Source organism: Molothrus aeneus, chromosome 3, assembly GCF_037042795.1.
Source record: "Molothrus aeneus isolate 106 chromosome 3, BPBGC_Maene_1.0, whole genome shotgun sequence".
Taxonomy (NCBI): domain Eukaryota; kingdom Metazoa; phylum Chordata; class Aves; order Passeriformes; family Icteridae; genus Molothrus; species Molothrus aeneus.
The window spans coordinates 8,955,855-8,980,988 of record NC_089648.1 but is presented as its reverse complement, the minus strand read 5'-3'; the positions used below and the strand labels follow the sequence as shown (position 1 = coordinate 8,980,988).

Genomic DNA, 25,134 nt, shown 5'->3' with positions numbered 1-25,134 from the left:
TAACTACAAAACAGTTATACAAAAGACAGAAAATTTATCTGTATTAAATCATTATGCTTTAATCTAAAGTATTTACTTGCCTTTTTAAAATACTGACAAATCTGAGTCTCTGACTGTGTATAGTGGCACTTGCATTAGATTAAGTTTGCAAATACCAACATCAAGAAATAAGGTGCAGAGTTTTTTCAGGGTCTAGTGATTTATTTTAATTACTTCAGACTCCTGGCTTCTGAGAAAATGGGTTGTTGGTTTTATTTCTCAGGGCTACTGTTACATAACCCCTCCCAAACCCTTAGTACTATAGTTTTCTTCTTAAGTAGGCTTAAAACACACATGGGAGCTTTAACACCTAAAGAGATCCGTATTGAGCAAGGACTGAGTGTGAGACTGACAGTGCCAAAAGCCTCTGAGCTGGAGGAGTGACTTCACTGGGGTCACCAAGCAGCCTTTTATGATCTTCTCAGGCCTCATCCAAGTGAGCACCTGTTCCATACACCTGGACTGTCATCCCTGCAGCCCTGGTTTAGCCCAGTAACAATTCCCTGCACGGGAAAGCACAGTGCTAAGCCTTTTTCTTTCAGACATCTCATGCTCTGAAAAGTGAATGTAGAGGATGGATTTGTGGAAGTGAAGCTTTTGCATTTCATTTGTCTCAGAGACTCAGATTCACTGTCATGTGCACAAATAACAATGTTTGTCTGTAGCTGGCTATTCTTCCAAGAGTGACAGAGTCAGGCTTTGTCCTTTCTAACCAGCTAAATATCATCTCCTTCCCTGGCCTCAGACTAAATTCTGGAGGGATGTGCAGGAGATCTCAAGATAGGAGGAGCTATCTTCAACTTTTCACCCTTCAGGATAAAGATGCTCTTAGAAGATTGAAAAACTGAGAAGCAAATTGCAGTTTCTGCTTTGATTCAAACCTGTGGCCATTAGGGAGAACCTGGCCTTGGAAAACACGCAGGTAACAATTTCTCCCTGCTCTGCAATGGTGCAAGGCTGGTACTGGATTCTGTCCCTGCATTGCTATATAAAAATACCTTATCAGAAGTGATCAAAATTTGATCACATTCTTATTCTGTGAGGGTGACATGTCAGAAGATGTGAAATTCCCAGTGAAATAACCTGTATATCAAACAGTGAGATATGCCTGCATACATTCTTGTGTACAGTGTGAACACCCACATACCCCTTTTATTGCCTTCTTTCCTCCACTTGAGATCCTGTGAAATCCCACTCAGAGGGGGGGGCAGATTTTATGACTGGATTTTATTTTATTGTTTCTGCTTGTGCATTTGCTCCATATATCTTTGAACTCCCTATGTACGCCCGTGTACCATGTTAGAAATTTGGGAATAAATTTACAAATAATCTTCAGGAAATCATTACAGTGCAATGCTTTCCTTCAGGAAGGCTTTTTGGTCCTGTCTTTGCTTTTATGAAAATGTGGAAATAGGCTAAAATCCTCAAGAGAAAATATGAGAGAATTTATTTTGCACTAGTGTAGATTTTAAGCTGTGGTTAACAGAACCTTAGGGCCTTATGCAGCACAGCAGCTCCTCCAGCCATACACATTCTCTTTCAAGACATTCCACCATGAAAGATTTTGTTGGTTTTTTTTATTTCTGCATTTTTTAGTCCCCTCTTTGTTCTGCAAATGGGAAGTGTGGCATGTTTCAATTCCTTTGCTCCCTGGAAATGTTAAAGCCATTTGCTGTTCCAACTGATCCCTATTTGGAGTGTTTCATTACTGATGCAATCTCGAGGTGAGCATTATAAAGTGAAGTATTATTCTTGATCTCACTGAGAAGCTGTAGGGAGTCAAGCTGCAGACAGCCAATGTCAAAATCGCCTTTTCTAAAGGATTTTTTTTTTCTTTTCTTTTTTTTTTTTTTTCTCCTTAGAGTGAGGGTGAAGTGCATTTAAGGCTGTGTTTGCTGATCTTGAAGCTTGGGATGTAACAAGTAAAATGACTGAGAAAAATATGACCTTGCAAAGAATGAGATGAATAAAATCTACATGAGCTTTGGGAATAATGGAAATGAGGCACAGCCCAAATGAATGAGACCTTTAAAGGTTGCCATTGCCTTCAAAAAGGTTTTTGATACAATATGAAACTTCTAACAAATGGTTAAGAAAAGACAATTATGGTACTATCCATAGGGTTCAGAATTCAAGGTGCTCAGACTTGCTGCAGTTTGACAGCCATGGAAACCATTTCCATTTAATCTATTTAACAAGAATGAAAGAGTGTTTTCGTGCTCTAAGTATGTAGAATATTTAGTCATTAATTTAGTTTTATACTGTTTTCACTGCTGAGATTTGAGCATATTGTGGAAAATTAATTATCTTAACGCATACCATACTTATGAAGTATTGATTTGCCTTTTCCAGTTAGAGAAAATTGTACCTTTCTTTCCTCTTAAATTGAATTTATTTCTTCTGAGAAGTTAGACTGGAAAATGCTTCATGAAAAGGCAGGATTTTGAAAAGCAGCGTGTATTGAGTGGATCTTTTGAAACAAATTTGAAATATTTTGGGCAGCTTTCTTTCACTGCCCCTCTTGTAATGTATCAATCCCCAAAGAAATTATGTAGTGCATCTTCAGCCATTAAAAAATGGGATGATGATGATGATGAGGGTGGTGGTTGTTATTATTATTATTGTTTAATCATGTCCAGAGATTCTTCCTTTGTCCATGTCTTCATGTAACTGAATTGATGGGGTTTTTATGTTCATTCTAGAGTGGCTGGTTTTGGACGAGGGAAAGAGAGATGGGAGTGGGAAACAAGTTGGTTGGTTTGGTACACAGGGTTTGTTCTGGTTGGGTTTGTTTGGGTTTTTTTTTCCTTTGGAGAAAAATCTGTAGCTTTAGAAAGAATGGAAAAAGAAAAGATATGTGTTCACTTTAATTTTCCTGTTGATTTTTGCTTTCTATGCCAAATGCTCCTCAGCACCTCTTGTGAGTGGCACCAGTTACACATTGGTGCTCTTCTTGCAAATCCTCTTGTTTTTACACTGTGTAATGAACCCTCCCTCTCCCTCTGTTGCCCTGCCGTGCCTTGCCTTGCTCCTGTTCTGCCAGATTTCACTTGTGATTTCTGTAGCTGACATATGAATGCTCAGAATTTCAAAACAGCCCAGGGCTGCAATTAGCCATTTGTCAAGGTGTGCATAAACCAAGGGCCCTGCTCGCCGCAGTTCCGTCCTTCACTCCATCTGCTGACACACCACAAAATTATCCTCTTAGCTCAATGAATGACAAAAGTCCCACAGCAACAGAAGCCTGTCTGGGTAATATATAAAAACCCCATTGTGTGCATTCACCCTTCCCCCCTCACTGTAGAGTTGTTTTCCCCTTTCATCTCGGGGTTTCTAAAGGCAATAAAAGCTTTGTCCACCCGCAGTTATAAATATCTGCTGTGCCACACCCCCAATTCAGTGCTATTATGCTTTGGCTTGTATGGCTGGAGCCCCACGAGGCATTTTCAAGTATCTTCTCCATCCAGCTCAAGCAGTTCTCATCACTCCAGAAATGTCTTTCTTTAGCTTCTAGGACAGAAGAAAGAGCTCCCTTCAGAGCTTAATAGGCCTCTGCCTCGCAGAGCAGCTGAAGGGGTCCTGAGCTAGTGTAATGAGAGCACAAGCAATCCAAGCTGGAAGTAAAATACATTTTCTCTGTGATGTGCTCAACCTTTTCTGCCCTGGGGCTTAAAAACTGAAATCAACTCTTTAATTTAGCATTCTCCTCCGTACACTGAAATGCTGCTAATGTTTTGAAGAGTTAACAAGAAGGTAGCAAAAATGATGTGTCAGATATGTGTGAAACCATAAAAATTCTAGAGGCAAAACAATTTGAGTCATGTCAATGGGTTTTGAAAATATCATTTTCTGTCTACAAGAGGCCAAGGAAGGGAACACATTGAGTTTATTTGTGTTGGCAGTATTTTTACAAACTCCTCATCAAATCAAACTTGAATTAAAGATTGGTTTAACCACAGTTAGTGTTATTACCCTTATTTCTTTAGAATACCAGAATAGATGAATTTTGAAGTTTAAAAAGAATCTAGAATAATCTAAAGCAGTTCAAAACAGATATTTTTGGAGTTTTTTTGTCTGCTTTTTTTTTTGCTTGTTTGTTTGTTTTTCTGTAGAAGCAGTGCTCTTGGGACCAAGGCTGGGATTTGTGATTCACCAGTTCAGTTGTTCTTACAAATGTGACATGTCTGTCAGTTTTTCTGATTTTCTTTTTCTTTTTTTTGCATTACTTTTTACTGGGCAAGCTTGCTGTGTATCATGAGCGCAAGGTTTCAAGGAGATTAATACCCATTTCCAGAAACATGGCAATTTGTTATGATTTGTGATTCATAAAGGTGGCTATTTACACCATCTAAAAATGTTGAATAGGGCATCTATTATTTAACCTGTCTAATTTTTTTTTAAGTGCTATAAAGAAGTTCATTTATTCAGTAAGAGAGTTGCTTTTCATGACACTTTAACATCTGTTTCCAAATGATATCTTCAGCTCTGCAGCAACACTTAAATCTACTTTGGAGTTGGAAGCTATTACATGTTAGCAATGGTATTTGATGCAATTTTAAGCTGTTCATGTGTATTTAAAATAAGATTGATTTACACAAGTTTCTTTTCTAGGAAACTACAACTTAAACTAATTCTTAATGATCCAAACACGTTTAAAACTGGTTCATAAAATCCTCACTCAAAACAACAAAACTTGGAAATCTTTCAAAGCCAGTTTAGTCCAGCATTACTGTCATGGCTGAGAAGCCCAGCTTTCTGACGACTGTTTGGTTGGCTTGGGTTTTTTCCCGTGATATTGCCTGTTCTTAGCTCACAAAATGCAATGTAAAAATAAATTCTTGCAATATATCCTTTGGTGCGAATCAGCTGGAGATACAATTGGGAAGGTAGAAGGTGTGAGGTTTTAACAGAAAGCTTGCAACTGAGAGCAAATCCCCAAACTTGCCTATATGCACCCATGTTCCACACACCTGTTTTGGGTGTGCAATAATGCCTGGTCCCAAATTGGTCTCTGGCTGGCTTTAGCTGTATGGGCCCAGCTGAGGAAACAGTCCTGAACTCATCAGGAGAGTAATTTTTTTTTTTTTTTTTTTAAAGGAATGTGCTTTTGGCAGGTACTCCCATCTTGTCATGGACCTTATATTTGGCTGGACGCCGTATCTGTTATCTGACTTCTTCCAGTTAGGAAGAGAGCTGTTTCAGCTGCACCAAACCTCTGTTTCTTTTGGAGTAGGAATGAGAAAGGAAGACAATGAAAAGCCAGTTAATCAGGCAAAAGATGATCTAAGCTTTTCTCCTGCACTGGCTGGCAGACGATCACTGTTTCAGGTTCTGGATTTGAAGAGGATATTTCAGAGGTATGAGCACAGGAGGGATGCTCAGCACAATGGATAATACTTTGGGAATACCTCTTGCCTGGGGACTCCACCGGTCCTTCCTTGTGTGTAAGAGCCTGAATGAGGGATGTGGGACTCCAGGGGCTCTCCAAAATGCAGTTTATTACACCAAGAGTTACAGCAGCCCAGGGTGGTGGGTGACAGAGCCTGTGCCTACAGCTGTCAGCTCCAGCTGCAGGCAGGCCTGCAGACCCTGAGTTTAGGTTACAATGCATTATAGACTTTCCTTTGCTGAGCATCTTAATACAGTAGAACCAATCTGTACCTTAACTTTTATCTATAGCCTATCATAACTACTGTAATTACCATATTCATGTTACTATTCTCCAATCACTAAAAGTTAGTACATTACAGTTTAAGCTAGAAGATGTTTTTCAGTTTTCTTGCGGTGGAAAATTCTGAGACCTTTTTTCTACTTGCAGCATTTGCTGACTTGTTTGCCTGTGCTCTCTTTCTGCTTGGTAAAAACATTTTCTTGTTTGAGGTGGGTTTATCCTTTGCTCTAAGTCATAAAACCCCCTTCTAACTAACATACCCTTTGCCTCCTTGGTTATCCAGTAAGACTGGCTCAGCAATTCTTTTCTTCTATATCAAAAATTGCTTCCATCTCTATTCCTTCATCAGATTCTACATTCAAAACTCTTTTTGCCAAGCATACATATCTGTGAGACTTTCTTGTCAAACTTTCATCCTTCCCAACAGCTGTGACCTACAGGCAGGGCCAAATCTGTGCTGTTCTGTGACCGGTGTTTTACAGCCCCGTGGTGTGATGGAAAAGCAGCCAAATGTCCTATCAGATCCCACTGCCAAGGCAAAGGAGGACATGAGTTGTTGCTGTCTGATTAACATCATAGTAAATGGGATCTGTTAAGTCTAAACAAAATTTGCTTTGGTCCCCACTTTTGAGCATACCTTTTTTATTTTTAATGGATTGAAGCTGACAGGAGATTTGTGTAAGAAGATTTTTGCTGAATTCTAATGAGAATGAGTTTTTTGTCAGCGTGCGACAAAATCCCGAATCATTCACAGAATGTAAGATGGTGTTAGTGTTATCCAAGATTATTTACAGAATATTTATAAATGGCTAAATGGTTCTGTGTTGTGTATTGGAGACATTTGTGGGCTCTGGAAGCCCTGAGGCAGCAAACATCCCTCTATCTACAAAGGGAGTGGGTAATTACTGTCAGTAATCCAGCAGGAGCTGGGGAGGGCTGTGTGAGCATGGAGGCTGTACACTGTGCTGGGAAGGACAGAGGTGAAGAAACCAGAGAATCACAGAATATTTTGGATTGGAAGGGTCCCACAAGGATCACTGAATCTAACACTCAGCCCTGCGCAGGACAGCCCCAAGAATCCATGTGCCTGTGAGCATTGTCCAAACATTTCTTGAACTCAGGCTTAGTGCTGACAACGTCAAGCCATTCCTTGGGGTCCTGTCACTGGTCACTGCAGAGGAGAGATCAGTGTCTGACCCTCCTCTTCCCCTCACAAGAGGAAGTGGCAGACTGTGATAAAGTCTCCTCTCAGTCTCCTCCAGCTGTACAGACCAAGTGCCCTCAGCTGCTCCTCCATCCAACTTCCCTTCAAGGCCTTTCACCATCCTTATGGCCCTCCTTTGGATGCTTTCTAATAGCTTAATGTCTTTTCTATATTGTGATGCTTAAAACTGCACACACACAGCACTCAAGGTTGCACCAGTGCAGAACAGAGAGGGACATTCACCTTGCTTGAGCAGCTGGTGATGCTGTGCCTGGAGCATGGTTGGCACAGGGCACAATGCTGATTGATATTCAACTTGCTGTCAGCCAGGACTCCCAGGTCCCTTTCCATGGCCAGGTGAGAGCTGTATAAACCCAAAGGGAGAAAGCAGAAATCCTTAAGGTCCTCTGTTGCTGCTTCTTACCAGGCCCCCACACCTGCTGCAGTGGTTTTGTGGCTGTCAGGAAGCCAGGAGCAGGTCAGCAACTCAGCCAACCCTGCCTTGGGTGCTGGACACTGAGCAGCCCATCAGCATTTCCCAGGGGAAAGGCAGCAGTGGCAGCAGCATGGTGTTGTGCAGGTCCAGTGTAGCTGAGATATTTCGAGGCCATTCTTGAGCACACCTGCTTCTCTCCCAGCAATTGCAGGTGTGCAGTAACCATGGGGTTGGCTCTTGTCTGAGGGGGTAATTGCAGTATCCTGTATGTAGCCATGAGAGAATGTAAACTTGTGCAAAGGCAAGAAGTACTTCATGAGGTATTTAATCCTTATTACACAGGAGCCTGTTTTCAATACCTTTCTCAAGTCCTTTTCTGCTCTCTGGGAGCATATGGGCACTGCTAAAATAATGTATTACGGAGAAAGCAGAATTTTCCAACTGCCTCAGTAGTAGGCTTCAATTTCTGGGGTTCATAGATTTGTGTAAAATTTATCTTATCAGTGTCTCCTGTTTTGATGACTGTTTAGTAATAATGGTCACCCACACAGTGTGCTGGGACACCATGCTGTGTGGTAATGAGCACTCCCAGAGTTCTGTAAAGGCCTCAATTAATCATCATAGTGCCAATTAAAAAGGCCATTAGAAATACTGTCCGTAGCCATCAATCCTGCATAGCAGCTCCTTCTCCAAGAGGTGCATGTGTAATGCATTCAGATATGCACACATATGCTGACTGCTTTTTCTAGGTCGATACGACCTGGCAGAGCGATTGGGCAAAATATATTGGCAGTGGCAAGGAATTTATATTCTGTCTTACATCCTAACTGTAGTTGGAGCCCAAATTTATTCTGATCTGCTAAATATTAAATCAGGTTTTGTTTCTCCCAAGTATGACCTGGGTCATAGTGGGGCACAGTTACACTCAAGCTCTCTTTGGAGTTGCATTGCAGTATTATCAAGGTATGAATTTTAAGGCCTGCATTCATTAAATCCTTTAAGAACAGTGCTATGTTATCCCACAGTTCCTGGTGGCTTCTTGTTGTTGCTGTTTTTATTAGGAAGTAGACCTCATGCTTTGAGCAAGAGTCTAAAAATTCTTAAGGGGCTGTGGTTCTGTTTTTTTCTTATAAAACATCTGCCTAAGTTGTTCAAAGTTACAGTGAGGCTCTGGAAACCCCTGTTTTCTTATGCTCAGCAGAGCTGAACTGTGCTCTGCAGGAAGAATGGAACTGGATGGGACAAATCTGTAATAAGTGCACCTTTATCAAAAACTGGAACTTAACATAGGATTTTTCTCTGCTGTTAGCAAATACTTGATGAAATGAGTCACAGATATGTATGCTATCACCCTGTTATCACAGAAGATAATCTGCTAGCTCTGTCTTTTACTTCAATTGTTTAGGCACCACATTATTGATAAGTGGATCTTGTAATGGATGATATGGATGTCGGCATCAATGTGCTGCCTCATAGTGGGATATCAATTTGGCTTTTTAGTTGACAGAAACAAAGCAAGGATCTAAACAACCAATTAAAATAAAAAAATAATAATCCAAACTAACCAATTCCAAATTTTTGCAGTTACCAAATCCCAGGGATTACATACAGGGGCTATGCATTGAAAGACACTCAAAGAGTTACAAATACTCACTGTTTTTGCCTTTGTATATGATTGCCATCATTTAGGTTTTGATGATGCGATCACAGAGCTCAAAAGATTTTTTGATTGCAGAAGAGGATAGCTCTAGGAATCAGGCTTGTGGCTTCATGAATCAGCCTTGTGTGGTGAAGGAGCTCAGTGTCTGGTTTATTTGCTGAAATAATGAGGTGGGAGTTGTGTCAAGAGATAGAACTTTTATAGTTGCATTGCGTGGCCACCTCTCCTTGATGGAGGGTCTTGGTGGCATCGTCACCTTGGGCATACAGCACCAGCTGATATTTGCATTCCCAGAGCGAAGAGCAGGAGGCTGGGACAACCACAGTTCCTACAGCTGCTGTGGGAATCAGTGGGGAGATGCTCTGAACCCCATAAAATGCTAACAAGTGCTGAATACCCTTAGTGGGTGGACCTGCTGGCTTTTCACACGGGCGTGCAGGAATTCTTGGAGTCAATTGGCCTTCGTCTCCTGTGCCCCCGTATCCCAGCCTTTATCCAGGAAATGATAAAATGCTTTTGTCAGAAGGGAGTGGGAGAGTTTGCAAACAGTAAATAGCTTTGTTGTAAGTAGTCACATGTTGGCATGCTGATCACCAGGAAATCTTCATGATATTAAGCATTTTGCATTCAGAGCAAAATCCAGAAGGGTGTTACAACGCAGCCAGAAATCACAATAAGGGCAACTATTAACTAGTTTCTTTTCATTCAGTGAGACCCTGTGTTTCATGTGTAGTGGGGTAGAGGAAAGATGCAGCTTGTTAACAAATGTTCAGGCTTAAAAGGGTGACATTTTAAATTAGCTTATTTGTAATAATAAAGGAACATAAAGCTTGTATCTGTTAAAAGGAAATTTAAAAATGAAGCCTCTTTCCTGCCCTTTAACTGAGAATCTTATGATTATGTTAAATCCCAAAATGTGGCTTCATTATTCATTTCCTTTTTAACAGAATGTAAAATAACTGGAGCTTGAGGGTTTAGTGTATTAAAAAAGAAGTAATGCTTTTTCATTATAACTTCTGGTAGTGTTTTAATTAAAGGTATTAGGAGAACTGTCATGGGTAACACATTTTTAAATTCTTGTACATTGTGCTGAAGAATATCTAGGAAGTGGATTATGTGCACAAGTTGTTCACTCATAGTGAAGTAGACCAGATTTTGTTATTCTTTACTGCTTATCACCTGCAACTAGATCATGTATATTTACACGGCAGAGAGGAAGAATAGGAATGTCTTTGTGTGTGAGCTCTTTGCAGTTCATAACAAATCGAGACTGTTTTTGGCAAAGTTCAGTGTTGTTCATACTAAAAGAAACTGAAACTACCAAAAAATCAGACAAACATTTAAAGTTAAGAACAAGAAAACGATTTACCTGTCCTTGTGTCTTTCTTAATGTGCAGGCATTGCCACGTCTGACAAAAAACCAATTTGTAATTAGCTCTGAGAATTGACAATCTGTTAAACTGCTGAGAAAGCTAGACACACTTCTGTGAATATCTATGTTAAGGGCAAAAAAAGTCCTGGGAAGCCCTCTTTTCCTTCTGGCCTGAGCAGGTGACAAGGCTGGCCCAGCCCCATCTCGGCTGGGACTCCTCTGCCTAAGTGAGCTGAAAAAAGGCTATTTATCACCAGATAAACTGAGTGAATTACTTCTGCACATTGCTAGTAGGAAAGAAAAGGTTATGGGGGGAGGAGAAGTGTTCTAAAGGTTTTATTCTGATTCTTATTATTCTTTCTTTTAGTTACTGTTTATAAACTTTTCTTTATACCCTTTTAAAGTTTTGAGCCTGCTTTACCTTCCTCCTAATCCTATCTCACAGCAAGAAATGTGTAAATATATCCTAGTGGGTGCACTGGCATTTAGCACCAAACCCACCACATTAATTAGTGCGTTAGCCAGAAAATCTCAAATTTTGGGGAACCAAAACCACTACACAAAATAAGTGTTTCTGCCCGATTCAAGCTGAAACCAGCACACTTTTCTTTCGCATTTCACCCCACCACTTTTCCCCATGTGCCTCCCAGGTATGCTCTCATAGCTTGTTTCAGCCTGTGTTTGCAGGCACCACCTTTAGCAAAGGTTTTTGGTGATTCGTTCCAATGGTCCTTGCTGTTCTGTTGGATTCTTGTGGTGTTACCTGCCTGGCATCCTCAGTGATGGGGTGCTACCTTTCTGCAAATTCCAACAACTGAAAAGAATGATCCTGCAGAATTCTTTGCAAGCTTCCCCTGATCTGGTGATCAGCGTTTTAAACCAGTGCTTTCCATTTTTTCTTGTTGAGTTTTCATGATGTCACTACCTATAAAGCTGTGTCCAAAGTACTTTACTGGAATGACGATGAGTATTACAGAGGAATGTATGAAAATTGCACTGGTTGCTCTTTGGAGTGAAAAGTTTGGGGTTTAAACCTCCGGTATTCTGAATGAGAAGAGGGTGGGGGTAACAACTCGGGCTGTCCCCAGAAATTTTGCTGTCATATTTTTTGATATAGATTTTGAAAAGCTTAAACTGTAAGCTTCTAGGGGGATATTTTCAAAGTAGAATGGTGTTTCCACCGACTCCCAGGAATCTGTGTAAGGAAGGAATGTCACCCCTTTAACAGCTGCCAGTGCAGCTGACCTAGGTTTGAATGGAAAGGTCTTGGTGATTGAGGTTTAAACAAAATGTTAATTTGTTTACGTGCCATGTGGTCCCAGTGGGACTTGCTTAGATGACCACATACCTTGAAAAGCCAAAGTTTTGGATTGTTACAAGGAGTTTGTGTAGTTTTTCTGTTTGTACTATTGTTTTTCTCCAGCAGATCTGATTCACTTATAAGGTGGTTTTATGTGGGTCTTTTTATTTTCAGATTTAGCTGAAAAAATTTAAACTTGTGCCTGAATTCCTGCAGTTGCTGTCTACAAACACATAAAACCAATTATTACCTAAGTCAGGGTTATTTCTCAGGGAAAGAATAGGAAAGTATACCCCTGAAATAATGCCATGTGCTGGCTTCTGTACTTGGATGAGAGGAAGAGCTGTGTGGTTTCACTACTGTTATGCTCTTTTTCAACAATTAGTAAATAATATGAGTTAACTTTTTCCTGTTTAATTTTGAGTTATTTAGCTGACTGCTGACTGACCAGGTGAAAATCTGGTGGGAAAATCTGTCCAAATTGCCCTATTTTTTTCTTTTACTTCTTTTTTTTTCCCTGTTTCTTCTTAGGATCTCATCTCATTACAAGGTAGGTAGGGTGGCTGTGGCCTAATTGTTTTTATGAGATAATTAACATCCATTCAGAAATGTGGGTCTTCCTTGCATTTTTTCCCTCCAGATGAATGGCTCTCAAATTTAGTTACAATAATACAATAAATGCAAATTTATATTCCTATGAACATAGCAAAGGTAGCATAAAATAAATTCTCACTTATTCCCATCTGTGCTTGGTAGGAGTGCTGATATGCTCCTAAAATAATTAGGTCCAAGTGTTTCATCAAACACAAATTTTTATCTTTTCTTACTACACAAAAGCAAACTATTTATCTTGCAAGTATTTGAAGATTTATGGAGTCCATGTGAGGAAATTTTTGCCCATTAATGCACATTATTAATGAATGTCTCTGGTTCATTTGGGAGTTTTGTATGTAGGAAACAACATTAATAGACTGGTGTGTGAAAATTTTTCTAAAGTGCCTACAACAGTATTTACTTAAGTGCAGATGTCCCATAGAGATTTGGCAATGCCAGCACTTCAGCAGAGTGCCCAAGGTGAAATTTTATAAATTATACGTTGGGTGTTTCAGCTGGTTGTAACATTGACTAACTGCATCAGACAAAATAAATAGTGTTATAAAAAGTAAATAATAGAATTGCTTGAAAAATTACTAAGGGTAAATAGTTGTTATAATTAGTATTAGTTGAGTTGATATGAGATGCTAAATCTGAAAGAGTACAGAATTGTGTAGTGTGTCAGCTGACATGTCAGTGGGTGAACTGTCATTCTGCTGCCCCATCTAATCAGTCCAAGAACAGAATCAGTTTTGAAAAGCAGACTCTATCCTGTTCAAAGTAACCTCAATTAAATGGAGGCTCAGTTAATTCAGGCACAAGTTTAACTTTCTGTCTTTCCACTTGAGACTGTGTATACGCAGATAGAGGCACACTGTTTCTCAGACATCTCAGAAGACAAAACTGGAGTCTCTGCAATTTTTGATTTAATGGCTGTTGAGGTATCTCTCAGTTATTAGCAGTTTGATGCTCATCAAGACCACCTTTAGCAATACTTTGGGCCATTGAGTGAATTGAAACTCCTGGCTTGGCAGCGGATTTCAGAGAAGCAGTGAACTGTGGGAACTGGTTTAAAATCTCAGATAAGATGGAAAAACAACCCCCAAGGTGTTAAGTGTCTATACAGTGAATTTGAGGGCAAGTTTCATTTCCTTGTCAATGAGATGAAAATGGAGCTCTTTCCCTGAGAAAGTGGGAGAAAGCAGCCGTGCCACGTAATAGCATTTTTCAGGAGAGGTAATGTCCTCTCCCACAGGAAGCAGGAGAGCAAGCTGGTGTCTGTCACATTCCTCCCCTCCACAGCTGCACATGAAGCTCAGGCTGCTGTGGGTAGAGGGCCAGGCATTGGGTAAGTGGGGAGAATAAACGGCTCTTATGGAGTTCATTCCCATTATCCCTTCTGCAAAACCAAGGGAAGCCTCTGGTAATTCGCTGCTGGTGAAAACGATACATCCAGTTTCTACCACCTCGTGCATTTTCTTTTGATATGTTGGGCAAAGTGAAGAAGTGTTAAATTGAAGCAGAGGCAGAAGAGGGGAGGAAAAAAGGAAGAACAAGTCCCAAAGAGCGAGTCTTGGGACAATGTACAATGCCAGCCCTTAAATCTAAAAAACCACTGTTCAAAATTGCTGAGTATGAAGTAAACATCACCTGGATCAGCTTTCCAGCATAACAGTGTGACCAATAATTGAACCTGACAGAGAAGCCTTTCAGGAATACAAATATCACGAATGCTCCGTTCTGCTTATGCACCAGTGTCGCCAGCCAGGGGCTCTGTACAAATCACAAATGGGACAGGGCTGCTGGGAACGTGCCTTGAGCTGTTTTATTTTCCAGCATCAGTCTCATTACATGGGTATGACAATGGGAAGATGCCAGCAGTTCACATCCCAGGCAGCAGACCAAGAACTTAATGTTACAACTCACTTGAAAAGTTTTTTGACCAATCACAGAAAGCAAAAGCACATTGACAGTAGTTCTATCCAACCACTGTAAGCAGAGGTACCTGTGGTTAAAACAATGCTTGCTTATTTCAAATACAATACCTGCTTGTAAGCCTTAAAACACAATGCACAGAGCTCCATTATTAAGCTTCAAACTTCCTAATATCTTGCTAGATAAACTTTTCTGTAGCTTAGGGAGTTATTCTAGACAAGCGTTAATACACAGACCATTGTTCTATTTGTCCTTACTTTTCTACTTTGTACATAATTTTTCTGCTTACCTATCTCATGGCTGCTGCTTAGCTCTAATCACAGTTCTGCTGTCTCTGAGGCCTGCCTTTTGCAGCTTTTCCTCTGATTTATAGATTCCCACACACCAGAAATGCGATATGTGAGCTGGGACTTCCCTGCCAGCGCGCTGTCTCTCCCGGCCTCGCCTTTGATGAGCATCTTCCACGGGAAAGCGCCGCCTTTCTGATCCCATTAGAGGAGAGAGGCTCTGTCCCTGTGGTCCTTTTTGCAACCTTTTTGCTTTGTGAACACGGGGGATTTGTTGAGAGATGTATTGGGACCTAGCATGTCACAGGCAGGCTTGTTACAGATGAAACCCTGTTGACAGAAAGGATTAGCTGGAAGCAAGAGAGGGAAACAAGAAGTCGTATATTTTAAGGACAGTTGTGGTAGAAAATTTTGATTATTTATTGGGCAAGTAGATAGTCAGGGCTTTGTGTTATTAGAGATTCTGTACCCTAGGAAACTGGCAGTGGTTTCAGCCTGGGTGCTGGCAAACTACTCCAGAATCTGAGGTTTCATATGAAAGAGGGGGGAAAAAAGCAAAACAAACAGAAAACCCTCTATACCCTGCAGCTGCAGAGAAAATGCTCAGAAACTCAGTGACCAAGGTTGTGTTCTTGTCTTGAGTCAGCAATCAGCTTGAAGCAATACCTTTGAGAAGAGTGAACTGTGCTGGTCATTTCAGTGCATGTGAGGTATGAAGCCTGACAGGTTTACACAGCAGCTAGCTCATTTCAGTGCTTTTTTTTTCGTGAAAATCAATGTCATGCATGCTCTTTGAGAATATATTTTCTCAGGACACACGAAACAAACCAGAAGGAAGGTCTATTATTTGTCATGTAAACAAGAATTAATGTTAAACATAACTTCTGCCCTTCTTCTCTTCCCATCCAACAACCCCCAATGAAAAAGGAGGGGGGAAGGCAAGCAACTTTTCAAATTGTAGAAAAATGGATAAACACGGGATATTTTCTTTGCCCGCTAGAAAAAGCTTTAGTCATATCCAGACTCTTGAAAAAAATCAAAACAAAACCCCCTTCTTCCTACTAACCCCTACATTCTCTGTAGTGCCATATGCCCCAACTTAAAATTATCCAGCTTTTCATACATTCCACTTCTGCTCTGACAGCTATACAATGTACAACAATTGCACAGAGTCAGCAGGCAAATCTGGGATGCAGCAAGAATAAAGAATTTGGTGCCAGTTTAATACAAATGTAGTGAATATTGAAGTAAATAACATGAGTAAAACTGGATACTGATGGTGTTTTTCCATTTCCGTGTGTCTGTCGAAATATCCAGTCTCCAATTCATGTAAACAGTACTGTGAATTTACTTTTTTCTTCAGCTTTGTTGAATGTACATTTAGAGGCTGCAAAATGCAGGGGATCTTAAACTTCATTCTCATGAGCACCCCAAGGAACCTGCTAATCAGTGGAACTATTGTATGGTTATATGGCTCACATCATGTTTGAGCATTGGAGCTCAACATGAGAAAAGCACTGTAATTGCTGACAATTAGTACTGGCTAAGCCTCACAAGGTTTACTAAGAGTCCCCTCATGCCAGATTCATATCCAAAATGTATCTGAAGTATCTGAACCATTAAGAGTCTGGGAGGTAATACTTTGTCATTGTATAAGGCAGAAGACTTGTGTATGAAAGGGCAAGGGGACTGTGAAATAATTACTGTCTCTGCATTTAATTTGAGTCAATGAAAATGCCAGAATGATTGAAGTGTTTATGCTGAAGATCAAGGAGTTATATTGAAATAGGGTAATCAAAACCAGGAACATCTCCTTTAAAATTTTTTAATATTTCTCAGGGAGGAGATAATGGAGGACTATCAGAGTAGAGCAAGGGGAGTGTTGGAAGGAAAGTCAGGATCAGAGGTCACACCTGTGTGAAGTGATGGTTTGAAAATGACAAGTAAAAATGGAAATATGCTTCACTTGACAGTGATGAATGGGTTCCTTGACCTGAGGAGGAAGACTAGAGGTGGCTTTGCACAGTGGAGATGGTAATTTGATAGTGGCAATTATAGGTGAAAAAGTTAGCCAGTAAAAATACCAGGGGGAAAATGCCTGCTCTCAATTAGGTATGGTGCTCATGCCCCTGGGCCTCGACTGCCAGGGTTGCTGTACTTTTCTCCAGCCTGGGATACTTTCAGTTGGCCATTTTTATGCTTTCAGTGTGATTTTCTCATCCCTATATTCATTCCACCTGTTCCCAGTAGGCCTTTTACTTCGTGTTTGTTTATGCTTTGCTTACCTTCAGCGCAGGAATATTCTGCATCACTCCTCTGTATTCTCCTCCTAACAACATCAAACCTCATGGAGTTGGTGAACTGCTGGGCCTGGCTCAGAGTCAATATTGCTAAACCTGGGACTGTACATAGAGTTTCCACAATGTGGGAGGTAGGATCAGTCATATCTTGCTCACACATCTCTCATATCTCAAGGGCAGGAAAACATTTGCCAGTGGCCTGTAACTGTGCCTCTCTGCAAGCAATAAATGCCAAGAGTCTCATCAGCTTTTGCATGCTGAGGCAAAAAGGATGTTATAGGCTCTGGATGGCCTCAGTTAGAATAGGAAGTATGGATTTTGAGGTTAGGAGAGGTTTTCTTGCTTAAAAGAGGTTCTGATCAAGATGAATTATGAAAATGGCCATAAATCCTGTGTTTTAAAAGGTAATAAACTGACTATTAATGTTTAAGGGAGAGCTCCAGGCAAATATCAGTGGCAGATGGAACCACCTACCTTTATGTGCCTTCCTCCTCCATAGCACTCAGCAGGAGAAGCTGAAGCATCCTGAACCCTACAGGGTCTTCCTTGAGGCCCAGAGAGTCAAAAGTGCTTCAGACACCATGTGCATGGGTTTTCTTCCTTTTTGTGTAGGTTTTTGTCTATTTGACCACATAAGTCCTTTATGTAAACGTGACATTGAGCCATTTCTCAGCTAAAAGTACTCAGTACGTGCAATTAATGATGTGTTTGGGCGCCACAAGTTTTATTTTGTTGTGAAATAAGGTGGCTGGAAAATTGGAAATAATAAATAGTGAAGGCCCACGTTTAGCACAGTTCTTTTCTTCTACAAATCTTTGTAAAAATGCACCAGAGGTTTCTTCTAAAGAGTTGAGCTACTTGCCAAGTTCCAATCTGTATGCTATCATAACACCAGTTTGGAGACTCTCAACTCCCGTGACCCATTTGGGGAGCACTCATATCCATAGTTCTCCCTCTTTCTCCTGCCCTGGACGTGAAGTCTGATTAGTGTTTAGACATTGCTTTGAGATAATGATAATGTGCCTTTTAATTAGCATCAATATTTCTAGTCTTTTGGGAAATAATAATGTGCTTCCTTTTTACTCCTTGACTGTTGACAGATGGCCACTTATTAAACATCATTAAATTCTGATATCAATCATTTTTGTGCTTTATAAAATATGCTCATCATTTAAAGGAAATTATAAATATAGGAGGAAGATGTTCCACATGGATTGTGTAGACTTTGATGCAGTGCTGCAGCAGTAATTGATGGAGGGAGGGCTTATTTTTTAAGACATTATAAGTATAATCTCATAGGCCTTGTTAACTCCCTTTCAGGATATATGTGTATGTTAGGAATGGCTCCTGAATGGAAGTAGCCCCAATGCTTCTGAGACAAAGCCACTATTTAAACATTTAAAAACATGAACTTTTGAGAAGCCTGTCCTGATATGCAAAAAACATTTTGTGCTTTTACACAGGAATCCATATTGTATGTGGCTGTGTGAATGCCATGAAAAAGCGAAGATGGATTCCTGTGCATCTGTTATTTGCAGCAAGACTTTATTTGACTTGATGCATTCTTGGCAAGAGCCTCCAATTCATTACTTGTGAAACTTTGTTTAATGGGTACAATTACAATCTGCATTGTGCCCTTGCTCATCTTAATAGCAGTATTAATTTGCAGGAAGGGACAAAAATCATCTTGCAGAGTTATCAAGCCGTGTTTAGACTTTCTGAATGCTAATTAATTCAGAGCTCAAATGCTGTACCTGCTGTTTAAAAGGCTGGCAGCTTGTATTCATCACCTGAGTGACAGCTGTTCCTTGCCTTTTTTACTCTTAGAAAAAGAGTGGGGAAGATTAACTCCTTCCCATGCTGATGACTGCCATTTTGAAGCAACATTTATGTTCAACTTTTAAATGTTAAAATTTTTTTTCTTCAACAGATTTGCTGATTTTGACAGCACATTAGAGAAAGGATTGGTGACTGAATGTTGTTCAGAGAAATTGCTAAATATTTCTCCAAATCACTGTTATTTTTTCTGGGCAGGGCAAAAAGCCCCAAACAGTCTCAGTGACATTTGATGCCAAAACCAGATCCTCCATATAAGCTAAAAGAGAAAGAATCAAAATATGGAAAAGTCAGATTTGAACATTTATGATGAGTATGGAATCTGAAGAATTTTTTCTCCCAGAATCAAACCCCTTTTTTAATATTCACTGTCAAGAAAATATTTATTAATTGCAATCAAATTAAATGTTCGCTTAGCCCATTTAAATGTCACAGAAAATAGAAAAGTACAGTTCTATATTTTATATACTGCATTCAAAGCTCATTGAATTGCTGTTTGTTAAACTGAACTTGCCTACTCTAGAAGAAGTGGTACTAAAAAGGGGGGCTTAAAGGCATGCAGGTGGTTTGATTTAATTTAATTAAGTCTGAGAAAAAGTATCAACTGGTACAATGCAGATGTTCATATGCAGGTGTGGGAGGATTACAGAGTTTGCCTGAGTGGCTGAGGAAGTGGGACAGTAATAGTGGATTAAGTTCCTTCTTTTTCACAGAGGAACAGATAACTGAAATATAAATGTTAGCTCCATTCCTCCATTCCCAAAACACCTAAATTATACTGCATTTTCTTTTTGGAGGAAACATGAGACAAATCAGTAGTTGTTTCATGTCAAAAAGTATTGTGGCGCTACTGACACCAAACAAAATTCCACAAAATCTTCCAGTTAGTATTTTAGGGTAAATCCAAAGTTTTTTCTTTTGCTACTTTAAAGACCTACAAAGTCTGGTATGTGTTTTGCTGCATAATTATTTCAGACATGCGGGTGTGCAGTAGACATGTCATAATAAAATAAAATTCTCATTCACCTTTTGGAGGCCCTGTGTCTTTAGGGAAACTCAGGGTGGACTTGGCTAATACCTCAGGGCTTTGATTCTGCTCACATTGGGTTTTCCGCATTCTGACTCAGTAAATCTCATTAAGCACATGCTGAACTTCACCATTCACTGTTCGTTCTGTTGACTTCAATAGCAAATTAAGCACATGCTTAAATGTTGTTCAGAGCCTTAGGGAAAGGTGATTAAACAGAGTAACAAAGCTATGCTATTAAAATATTTTAACTCATTAAAATCCAGTGGATTTGCTGGTACTGATTCACTAAACACTGTGTATTGAAAATTAAACAATTACATTATAACTGGCTGATTGTCTTGTGCAGCTTGGAGCACCAACATCAGGATATTAGAAAGGAAAATACCTTTCCTTTCACCTTGTGACCTGCTATTGTATTCTTTCAAAAAATTAGTGATTATGGTGAGTGATTGAAAATATCATTGGTAGTAAAAAGGTTTGCAAGTTTTTTTACAGAGTGTTTTTGAAAATAATTTTCAAGATATAATTGTTTTTTTCCAAGTTACTAAAATATCTTTTGTTATTACTCATTAACTTCAAAAGATGTTTTCAGTTTCCATGCACAGGAATGATTTTTTTATGCTTTAGCAGTATTGACTTAGTGCTCTTCACGTGTGGACAGTTTCTCTGCTAATTTATGGTGGAGTTTGATACCGAGTAATTGTGCTTTTAGCAAGGCTGGTATTTAGTCTTTGAATTAGTGTGCAAGATGCTCTAATGAGTCCAGCAAGGATTAAGAAAATGCACTGCAGTAATTCTGTTTTTAATAAGTTATTTATTAAAAATTCCCTCAACTTTTTAGAATTTTGTGAAATAGTTTCTGTAGGGGAGATATGTTTCTAAAAAAAACTGTTTATGATTCAGAAAAAGGAAGATTCCTTAAATATTTGGGGCTGGAGGCATGGAAGCCGCAGGAGCTTGGTGGCCAGAGGGAAAGGCTAGGTGTTTTCTCTTTTTATTTAGTTTACCATAGAAGAAATAATCAGATCAAGGCTGAAATATTTTGAGAGGCTAGACATGGCATCATTAACTTTCCTGAGTTCCTGTCCTGAAACAGTTCCTGTGTGTGTAAAATCATGAGCTCACTGAGATCCTGGAGCGAGTTATTTGGGGTCTGTAGTCTGTCTGCAGCTTTTTGAAATAAATCTGAGTGATAAAACTGCATAATTGTTGTTACTGTGGTGTTAAAATCTTGGGATGATTCAGTCTCAGCGTGCGCACTGAGTCAGAGCAAGAAACCATCGAGTCTGCTGATTCGTGTTTGCCTCTTGACCTTTTGGCAAAGATCAAGTGCAGCATATGTTTTTATCAGTTTAATATCTGTTATGTCCTCAGCTGGAGGATTTTATATTAAATGAGTTTGGGGACTGGGAAATGTACTAGGAGCTTACGCCATCCTCTCCATGCGTGAAGCCTGCTATTGCTGCGTTTCTAGAATGGTGTGAAAAGAAAAAAGAAAAAAAAAAGCAACAAGTCCCTTAATGACCATAAAAGAGTGCAAAGGGAAGAGCAGGAACAGAGCAAACATAGATTATGCCTCTCCACAGTGTTCTCTTAATTCCCACCAATTTTCAGCTCAGTGAGTTCCCGAGCCTCCATAAAACCCCATATAAAATAAAATTTAAAAAAACCCAACTAAAATAAAATAGCACTTCTGATTCTATTTTAATCTTGTTTTCACTGCCTTCTCAGTCTGTATTAATATCTATTTTGTGATGTTCAGTATTGTAAAATCAGATTATCATCCTCAGGACTGGGTGGTACCTTGTACCTGCTGGGTACAGTGAGCCTACCCTTGGTCTTGTCCTTGCTGAAGAGCCAGTTCTTGCATCACTGGTGCTGTTTACTTTCACTGCCCACTCTTACTTTAGTAGTAGTAGTGCTTTTCTGAAAAATGAGATAAATAGCAATCAGAAATAACTGCAGAGTGCAGCAGATAGAAACACTCTGTGTGATGGTGAAATGCAACATTCAGGATTTGCTTTGGTTTGATTAAGGAGCGTTGGAAAGAAATAGATGTGATCAGTATATTTGAGGAAACGCTATTTTTTTAAATGCAGAGGTTTAAAAGATATAAAAAAGCCAAGAACTATGGAGAGCTGGTGTTCACTTGAATGCTTTTGACTGATTAAATGCCAACAAAATTCCATTTTGTAAACTGGAGGTCCAGAACTGTTCATACATGCTGCAGTCAGTGGGTGGCTAACAGGAGCTGGTTTTATTAGGCCTGTGACAGAGTCACTGCTGAGGTCCATGTAATGCAGCAGGTGATCACAAGCATGGCTCACGACATCTTCTGAAACACAACCAGGCCCCTAAAAGCCACGTTGATATGACAGGGTGAAAACTGGGTCTTCTCTTAGAAATAAAATTCATACAGTTCAGATAGAGAGTGATCAAAATAATTTTTAGATGATATAAGAATTTGACTCTTCAAGCGTGTTTTATTAAGTACGTGAGGTAATACAGAATGGAGGAACCCGTGTCATTGTAAATTAGTTTCCTTGAGTTAAGTCTCATTACCAAGACACCTTCACTTTTTAAAATTATTTTGCCTGCCATGGTTAATAAAAAGGAAGTTAATTTGCTGTGACATTTTTGGTGGTAGCTTGGTGTACTACCAACTTAATTGCAGTAAAATAATAGTTTCAAAAAAACCCCTAAACTTCACATTCCTTGAATTTTGAATCACTGAGTGATTTACTAGTCATTATTTATAGTCTCAGTATTTCAATTAGGATATGTTAAATAAAGCTTATGTGGGGCTGTGGAAGTGTTTGTTGATTGTTATTATTTTCACGTTACTATTTAATGGAAAATACTATATTTTGATTCTTTAATATTTCTGCTTAGATTCAAACCTAGAAGTCTACAAGTCAGAAATCCACTGCAGCAAAATGCCATCTTATTACTATGCATGCTATGATGCTCACAGGTTATTGTCAATATCCAGTGTCTACTGGCAAGGAAGCTTTTGTTTGTCATGGGAACAAAATGATTGCTCCTTGTTTTTCTAGACAGTTGAGTTCTTGAAACGAAAAGCATTTTGATCCTGGGGTAAATATTGATTATCTCTTCTCTCTCTCTCTGAGAAAATTAATTTAGTTTGTATTGTATGCACCCAGGTGAGGTAAGGCCAGCTCAGGGCCTCACAGGCTACTTGAACCTGTGACACAGGCCAGCATTCAAGAAGTGGTTTCATTGCCCCCAGATCAGCCCATACATGCTGGTTCTTTTGGAGAGCATCTCCTACAACAGAGCAGAGAAGGATTCATGTGCCACTTGCCTACAGCAATAGGATCGTAGATTTCTCGTTTTCAGCCAAAAAGCAGTGGCATGGATTTGCCTTTTTTCCCCACTCCCTTCTGAGTGGTTCTGTGCCTTCAACCCAGGTGGTCAGGATGAGGTCACAGACTAATGCACTGTGCCTTCCAGAGACAGCCTTTGGAGAAACACAGAGATCTGCATTTTGCTTTGCAGATTTTTAGCATGCAGAAATCCTTTTCATAGTGCATTGGGGCAAAAGTAGAGTGGTTGGCAGTAGCCAAGTCTTCCCTTTATCAATAGACCTGAGAAAAGGAGTGCAGAGTGTTCATTAATTTAGGAAACTGAGCATCCACTGCTGTTGCCACTCCTCAGCTGGCCTGGGGCACCCTGGGAGAGAAGCTGGCATGTCATTAATGGACAAACTGAGAGAATTGGCAAGAACAACAGAAAGAGTTGGACAGATTTCCTTAACGAATGGTGCACTGCCACCTCCTCCTTTTAAAGAAAGGCACACTTCCACCATCTCCTTTTTGCAGCTCTCTTAAGAAGAAACAGAAACACCTGAGCCTTTGCAAATGACCACAGTATGCCTGCTGCTGTCCCAGTGTTTGATATCCATCCCTGTGTGCATCCCTATGGGATTCAAAGCATAAGATCACGTTTCCTGTGGAAGCTGTGCCATGCAAGTGCAAAATTTCTGCTGCCCCAACTTAAAACTTAACTTTTCTTAGTAAATAAACAGGTCAGATTGATTGGCTCCCTTTAGAGAGTGATACTATGGGATCATGATTTCACCCTTACAAAAGCAATAATTGGCATTCTAAGAAAATAGTTTTAGTGGAATTTATTGCAGCATGGTTAGCTTTGTTATTTGTAAAGTCTGTGTAAGCTTCTGCCATCTTGAATCACTGAGTGTCATTGTAAAACTCTTTTTTCATGTTTATGTGTGGTAAACTGGCTTTTGTTTTATGTCATCAACCATTTCCTTAGTAAAATGTTTTGAAAGGATGAAGAAAAATCAAAAAGGAGAAGGAAATCTTAGAGACTCTATATCTCTTGCACTATGTTGACTGTTCATCTGAGACAATGTGTTATCATGCCTTTATTCCAGAGCCAGCATTGTTGAATTAATGTTGAATTCACATTTAATTTCATTTTTTATTTTTGACTGCTAATACTAATTTTTAAAAACTTCCACCACAAATAGAAAAAAAAATTGCAAAAAGGGCTAACATAAAACTTGCTTCTTATGTGCCTCAGAAGGCACAACCCTACTTTCTGAAAACAGTTAAGGTTGTTTAACAAGGTTTGAAGCTAAAACAGGGACTCCCATATGACCTGTATTACCTCTCCTCAAGGGAATGCATTTTCTTAAAGTGATGATTTATGAGATTCAATACTAATGTCAAACTTCATTCTGCCATGTGAAGTAACATAATTAAAACACCAAAATAGCAGAACACAAGCAGCAGAACATTGTTGAACTTGTAGATATTTCCACATAGGTGATGTAAAGTTTGATGGAAAAGGGATATGAGTGCTTTAGGCATGTCCACATGAGATGTAAGAAAAACAAGCCTTAAGCAAGTCTGCTATTTCCCTCAGAAAGATTTTATCCAGAGAGGAAGATGGAATATTTATGTGCAATAGCAGCTGCATATTTTTAGAATAATTTTGAATTCTTTTATAGTAAGTCTCTGTGTGATTAGAAAATTGATACAAATCAGATGAGGTAACAGTTTGTCCTGTTTGTGTGAAGTGCTTTTCTAGGATAAAATTACATTTCCTTCTAAATGCAGTATTCATTTGGGAATAAATTAATTAAGGCTGAGTGGATAAGTATCTGCTGTCGTTCTGCAGTCATGACATGGCAAGACACGAGCTATCTACATGCAAAACTCATCTGTACATGAAAAAAGTGCCTCTGCCTCTTGCTTATATTGCTGTTATGGGATACTGTGAATAAATAACTTAATTCCATGTTCATAATACTCAAAGGGTTCATAATACTCTTTTTTCATTTGAGAGCATCGTTCATGGGATAGGAATGTGGTCTCTGCACTATGCCCTAACAGGTTTCTTATTTTATCTGTGCTATGGCTTGAACAATTGAATATGAATATAATGTAGATCAGGCATCCCACAATGACTCTCAGGTTGGGCT

General features: G+C 39.5%; 1 protein-coding gene and 1 non-coding gene across 4 annotated transcripts in view; both read left to right on the top strand.

Annotated features, from left to right (window-relative positions):
* MACROD2 (mono-ADP ribosylhydrolase 2) overlaps nucleotides 1–25,134 on the top strand; it is an 853,439-nt gene that overhangs the window by 366,183 nt on the left and 462,122 nt on the right. The gene's annotated exons all lie outside the window — the stretch shown is intronic.
* LOC136555301 (U2 spliceosomal RNA) lies at nucleotides 20,964–21,139 on the top strand. The gene has a single exon (XR_010783459.1). It is a non-coding gene; the product is annotated as a U2 spliceosomal RNA (small nuclear RNA).